This window comes from Ixodes scapularis, unplaced genomic scaffold (genome assembly GCF_016920785.2).
Source record: "Ixodes scapularis isolate PalLabHiFi unplaced genomic scaffold, ASM1692078v2 PGA_scaffold2__306_contigs__length_199485367, whole genome shotgun sequence".
Taxonomy (NCBI): Eukaryota; Metazoa; Arthropoda; class Arachnida; order Ixodida; family Ixodidae; genus Ixodes; species Ixodes scapularis.
The window spans coordinates 9,995,640-10,002,586 of NW_024609857.1; the positions used below are offsets into that span (position 1 = coordinate 9,995,640).

Sequence of the window (6,947 nt, forward strand, 5' to 3'; positions counted from 1 at the left end):
GTCGAAGTTTGATGTGGAGCCGTCTTAGGGCGAATAGCTAAATATCTTAAAGCTGCGTTGGTTGGTAACTGCTTCAAGGCTAATATCGGCACGAACGTTCGGTTGAAGGAATGACGTTTCTTGTCTTGGTAGAACAAGCTGTGTCTGATATGCAGATTTCGTAATCATGAGCTGGAACGGTAGATTGGGTAGTCGTGCCTTGTTCTGGTGTGTTGAACTGTAGGTTGTCTCCTAAGGAATTTCTAGGAGTTCCGTGTCCTTCATGTAAGTTATTAGTTTTTTTAGTGCCATGTCTATCACAGCTCGCGTTGCCCGCGGATGCAGAAGGTCCTCCAGGCTAACACTGGAGAGTCCGAGGTGGGAATAGGCGTTATGGAGGGCAGTACGCTCGTCATTGTAGTCGGTGCAGTGTAGGAGGAGGTGCTCGGCGTCGGCAGTTTCCTGGCAGGTTTGGCAATTGGGGGTGAGATCAGGCCTGAAGCGGCCTATCCACGCTGGAGTGAAAGCGCTTGCGGTCCGCAGACGGTGGAGCACCGCGGCAGTGTGACGATCCAACCCTCGTGGGAGACGGGCTGAGAACGTGCCGTCCGCCACTCTCGGGTCTGGATTCTGTCGTGTGATGGTTCTTCTCACCAGAAGCTTGGCGTCTGAGAAACGGGGAACTGTAGAAAGCGGACATCCAGGGTTTTTGTGAGCCTGCGCAGCTAGGGAATCGGCGACTTCGTTTCCCCTGATACCACAATGACTGGAGATCCACTGGAAGATAATCTCGTGGCCTTTCTCCTGGAGCTCGGCTGCATCTTGTGCGACTGACCGCGCCAGAGGCGTAGCCCTTTCTAGCCCCGATAGTAGCCGGAGAGCCGCTCTTGAGTAGCTCAGGACTACCCAGCTGAGCCCCCGTGCGCAGCCTGCCCGAATTCCCCAGAGGGCAAGTCGTATGGCCGCCAGCTCTGCGGTAGTAGAGGATGCCTGATGGGACAGGCGCTCGTGTATACCTACGGCTGCAGCCTCAAAGAAAGCCGCTGCTGTTGCTGTGCCTCCAGATGGGTCTACCGACCCGTCGGTAAAAATGCGTGTCCGCCCATCGTACTCCGCATCCAAGTGACTTTCCGTCAGCTGCCGAGCGGTTACCACTGCTGCGCTCTTCTTGGTCCGCAGCCCTGGTATGCAGATACTAACCCCCAGAGGGTGAGGATCCGTGTGTAGTGCTGGAAGTGGCGCTAGCGGTCCTGGTGTACCCGCGATGTCGCCTAAAGTGCAGAGCTGCGCTCCCAGTTCCGAATCTGTACGTTCGGCGATGCCTATCAAGAGCGTGATGGTAGAGTCGCAGTTGCTCATTCGGATGAGATGTCCGAGCGCTCGTTCTTGCAGAAGGTTTTCAACGGTATTCATACCTGCTTCGGTAAGAGTGTGTCGTGACGATGCCGAACGGGGAACTCCGATGCAAATTCTTAGAGCTACGCGTTGCGCTCTCTCTAGGTTCTCGATCTGATTGCCGCTCAGTCCAATGAGCGGCAAGGCGTAGAGTGGGCGAGCCAGAATGAGACCCTTGTATAGCTGTAGTAGCATTTGTTGTGATGTGCCCAGGTAGTTCCACCAAGGGCGCGGAGGATATTTGTGTGCGTTCGCATCCTCTCGAGCACCACCTGCGTTGCTGAGCCCCAGGATAGCCTCCAGTCCAAGGTGAGTCCTAGGTACGTGACTGTCTTCCCCACTCTCACCGGGACATCTCCGATGAACAGGGTCGGTTGGAACTTTGAGGGTCTCCTTTGTGCGTAGCATAGAGCAACAGACTTTTCTGCCCATGTTGTCAGACCCAGTTGATGCAAGTGATACACAGTGTTTGTAAGTGCTCTCTGGAGGGCGCGTGCCATCCGTTTCCTACGGTAGCCTGGGGCCGTGGACCAAAGCGCCACGTCGTCCGCATAGACAGCCATGCTTATCGGGAGTGCTGGTTCCTCGCCTACCCTTGCTGCGGCTGGGAGTGATGCAATCGCCAGTGCAAACAGGAGCGGACTGACTACGCTCCCTTGGGGAACGTCATGGTCGACTCGTCGGGGCTTGCTCAGCGCTCCGCCGACCTTTACGCAAATGGTGCGTTCAGTGAGGAATGCGCAAATATAGTTAAGAGGTCGTCCACATACCCCGAAACGACGCAGGGCTGAGATGATGATTCGGTGCAGAAGGGCGTCGAAGGCTTTGCGGACGTCTAGAAATACGGCCATCGCCGACCAACCTTGTGCTTTGGCCTCCTCCAGCGAGCTAGTGATGTCACCAATTGCGTCCGCGGTGCACCTGTGGTGGCGGAACCCCGATAAGCAGTCTGGCAGAGCCCCGGCCGCCTCAAGGTGGTAGACTAGGCGACGTAGCACCATTCGTTTCATCACTTTGCCGAGGCATGATGTCAATGAGATGGGCCTATAGGAGCTTAGTTGGTCTTGGGGTTTCCCAGGTTTCATTAGTGGTACCGTGGTTGCTTCTCTCCACGCTTCTGGTATTTTAGAGGTCCTCCACACATGATTGATTAGAGTCAGCATTGCTGGGACAGCCGACTCGTTAACGTCTCTCAATGCTTGGTTGGTGATTCCGTCTGGGCCTGGGGCCGCACGGTGTCTCGGGAGAGCATCGAGAACGTGCTGCAGTTCGTGCAGGGTGAAGTCTTCGTCTGGCTGCTGCATGGGGGTCGCTGTTGGGTGACGGAACTTGCTCCAACCCTGGGGGGGGGGGGGGGGGGGGGGGGGGGGGCGGGCTGGCAGCCGGCAGTGGTGGAACCTCAGTAAATGCATCTGCGAGTAGTTCGGCCATCTCTGTTGATTGAAGGTTCATTGCCACGGCCATTCCAAGGACAGGGTTTTGGGGGATTGGGCGACCTGCTAGTGTTCTCGCCATCCGCAAGGCCCGGCTTCCTCCGGCTGGTTTTTCTAAGGTGGTACTATTGAGGCGCCATTGTCGGCGAGCTAGTTTTTTACCGTGCCTCCTGAACTGGGCGTCCAGTCGCCGGTATGCCAGTACATCTGCCGGATCTCCAGTGGCCCATGACCGTCGCTGGGCGCGACGTCTTTTTGCCCGCAGTTCTAGCCATTTGAGCTTGGGGTTGGGACGTGTTGTTGGCACTCTGACTTCGCGGGTGACCTTTTGGAGGACGCGGGAGAGCGGTTGCGGGGTCAAGGATCGTCCTTCTTCCAGCGCTTCTCCGAGCAGGGTACGGAAGCGATCCCAGTCGACGACGCGGCAAGTCTTCAGAGGAGCTTTTGGCGGCCTTCCGATGACAATGGGTAGATGATCACTCCCCCAGCTATCTGCCTGAGGAGTTGCATTGAGACGTAGGGCCCAAGTCGTGAAAGTCAGATCAATTACGCTTCCCGTCACTCCAGGCCGTACAAATGTCGGGTTCCCACTTGTAATATTTCTGAGGTCGAGCCTATCTAGCATTGCCTGTAGCTCTCGACCTCGCCGAGAGTCCTTTCTGTCTCCCCAGGACTGTGAATGGGCATTGAAGTCGCCGGCAATTATAACCTCTCCCTTGGCCAGTGCGCGAATGTCCGCGAGTACATGAACGTCCCAAGGTACATTAGGGGCCACGTATGCCGAGACGATGATCAGGTAACGGTCTCCGAATTCCAATTTTACTGCCACAAAATCTGCTCCTTCGCTGCAAAGATCGCTGAGGTCTATCTCTATCTGTCGTAGGTTTCGTCGAACTAGGAGGGCTGCTCGCGGTGTCACGCCCGCCACCAGAGGCCTGCTGCAGTAAACTACGTGACCCGCAATGCGTATGCTGCCTGCTGGCATTCTGGGTTCCTGGAGGGCCACAGCATCGTAGGCGTAGGGTAAAAGGTGGTCGCGTAGCTCTGGGAGTCTCGTTCTCAAGCCGTTACAGTTCCACTGGAGGGCGGAACAGGTGAGAGGCTGGGGGCGGGCTGTAGGTCTTCTACTAGTGTCCCCAATCGTGGATGTCTGTGGATTGGTAGTTAAAGCTTTCTCTTAGAAGGATTGATACCCGAGATTGCTTTTTGGGTCGGGCTTCATTGTTGTAGTAGAAAAAAGAAGAAAATATCTGTACCTCTAGAGGAAAAATGTTAGATTTTTGTATCACTGCAGTCCGTCTCGCCTGTAAGAGCTCAGGGAAACGAGTTTGAAGGTTATTCATATTCCTCTCGGGTATGAATGAATGTTTTTGGTGACGAACGCGCGTAAGTTGCTTGCTGCACTGGTTCCCTCCCGGTTTCACAGTGATCTCACAAGTGGAAGTATCATTTGAAGACATGTAAGTATGCAACGTGACCATTCCGAATTCACTGTTGCTAGCAGCGTGCAAGCCATGTTAGTTGCTGCCTTAAGAAGAGGAGTCCAACCCTGGCTTGGTGGTGCTGTTCTTGGTGGTGGTGGACGGTACCTCTCCGAAGAACGTTGGTGGTTGGCACCTTTAGACACTGTGGCCTCAGTAGTGGTTTCTTGTGGTTTTTCGTCTGAATTCTGCCCATTGTTGGTAATGCCTGCACTTGGCTTGCCTTTTCCCTGTCCCTTTGAAATAGAAGCGTATCTGTCTTGGTTCTGTCCCTGCTTCCCGGTTTCCCCGGCCGCAGACATCTGGGGAAGTGGAGGAAACTCATCGCTGCCCTTTGTTGGGTTCGGAGCGATCGGGTCATGTAAGGCGACTTTGGCGGTGGGAAAGTCGACCGCGTGATGTTTAGCATAGTTGCGAGTTTTCCTTTCTTTTCACCATTTTGGGAAAGATGGAGATTTGGCAGAATGGGCTTCACCGCAGTTTACACACTTCTCTTGTGCGGTACAGGATTCTGTATCTGGATGAGTGCCACTGCAACGGTTGCAGACAGGAGCGTTTTTGCAGGATGCCTCGCGATGCCCGTAGCGACAGCATTTGCGGCACTGTATAGGGCGTTCTTTGAACAGGGTCACGGGATGACGGACAAGGCGAAGGTAGACAAAATTTGGTAGTGTTGTACCGCAGAAGGAGATCTTCATCGCTGAGCTCTGTCCAAGTCGACGAAGTCTTGCTACCCTATTTTCCGGAGGTCTTAAATGCTCCCAGACATGTGCTTCGGACAGCGCGGTGTCCACTTCTGTGATTACGCCTACAGCGTAATGCCGAGGGAGCGGTTCGTAAGCTCTTACTGGAATCCCACATAGCTTCTTGCAGTCTAGAAGGGCACGCGCCGTCTGTCCATTCCTTGTATCGACTGCTATGAGGTTCAGGCGTCTGTTGTACCTTATTTCTATTATGCACTCTGTGCAGAGTAAGTTCAGAGCATCGGATACTTTTAGACTGCTCAATGACGTAATTAGAGTGTCTTCGTCAGCTGGTACAAAGATAACCGTAAGACCTTCTGTCATTAGGGTGCCTGTGCGGATTGTGCCCGTGCTGTTGCTTGAATTCGAGCTCGGTTTTTTCCGCTTTTTTATGTCTTGGCTGGGGTCCAGCCTTCGTCATCGATGCCGGACATTTCCATGTCATTAGGGGGAATTATCACCCGCCGCTGGGACGTGGTAGCACCCTGATCCTCTAGAGTGGGTCCCACAGCAGGATTTCCAGTCACGCTGTTGTTATCAGCTTCTGATGCGGATATTGAGTCACCGCATATGGAGGAAGGCAGACTGTACCTTTCGGTGGTGGCCTTGTGATTCGAATGCATTGAAGATGACTTGAGGGACATGGCGAGGTCGATTCACTTGCACTGGGAAAGACCCAGTGCGGGGATACCCGCCAGTTGATGACCGGATCAGCGTTCTTCAATGTTGTTTCGATTTCTGGCTATTAAGGCAGCGGGGCGCTTTCTCTTGTGTTCTCTTCATCCCTGTGTGTCCTCGTCCCAGTCGCGCTGTTTTTCAACATCTGGTTTCTTCTTTTTTTTTTTCTTGACTATTGTCGTTTTTTAGAAAACGTGCAGAGATTTCCAAAAGGTGTTCTCTGAATGCGTGTTCTTTTTTTGCCTTTCCATGCAGCCAATTGAAGTAACGAGTGCCATCATGCGAAGAAGATGAACTCATATTGATGCCACGCCATGTTTATTCCGAATAGAGAACAAAGAAGAGGCCACCACGAGCTCGAGACTTTCTCCCCTTCCTCGTGGAAACAGGCTGTTCGATCTCCTCAGTTCGTTTCTGTACGGCGGCAACACACTCCTCTGTATAATCAGTCAAACCGACCAACACTACTATTTTAATCCATGAAGAAGCAACTGAAGATCCGGGAGAACAAGGAGGACCTCAGGGAGGACCCAGAGCAACTCCCGAAAGGTGCACCGGGCGACAAATCGGCCAAGGAGCCGTTGTTTGAACTCCTCCCAGCCAATACCGTCAAATCCGCAAGGAGACTATCGGGGCAGAAATTGGCCAAGAGCCCGTCGTTTGAATACCGCCGAGCCAGTACCTACCAACCCGCAAGAAGAGCATCGGGCGAGAAATCGGCCAAGGACTTGGTGTCTGAAAACCGCCCAGAGAGCACCACCCAATCCGCAAGAAGACCGTCGGGCGTCTCGAAGCAAAGGGTCAGGCAGATGAGCGATAAGGTGAGTACCTACCAGTGTTGGCAGTAACGCGTTACAAATAACGGCGTTTTCTGTAACTTTGTAACGTACTCGTTTAATTTTCGCAGCATTAACGGATAACGTACCTACCTCACTTATTTTTTTGAGTAACGGGTAACGAAGTTACGTTAATCGATACATCATCTTTCTATGAAGTAAAGAAACAATCACTTTCAATTCTTTTCGCCGAGTCGCATAAAGTGCATTTTTAGAGTTTCTATTCGCGTTGTTTCCTCGCCAGTATTCAGGTGGAACCGTGAAAAGATAAAGTAATAGTGTTAACTTTATGCATTGACATATGTTTCTTGAAATAAGGTGCTTATGTATAGCTGTAACGTCAAAACAGTAAAACGTTCATTTATAATGAAAAGTCAGGTAAAAGTGACGTGCGCTACGTTT

General features: G+C 52.7%; 1 pseudogene; it reads right to left on the bottom strand.

Annotated features, from left to right (window-relative positions):
* Positions 1-296: 296 nt before the first annotated feature.
* Positions 297-2,678, bottom strand: LOC120837188 (annotated as a pseudogene).
* Positions 2,679-6,947: the final 4,269 nt, after the last annotated feature.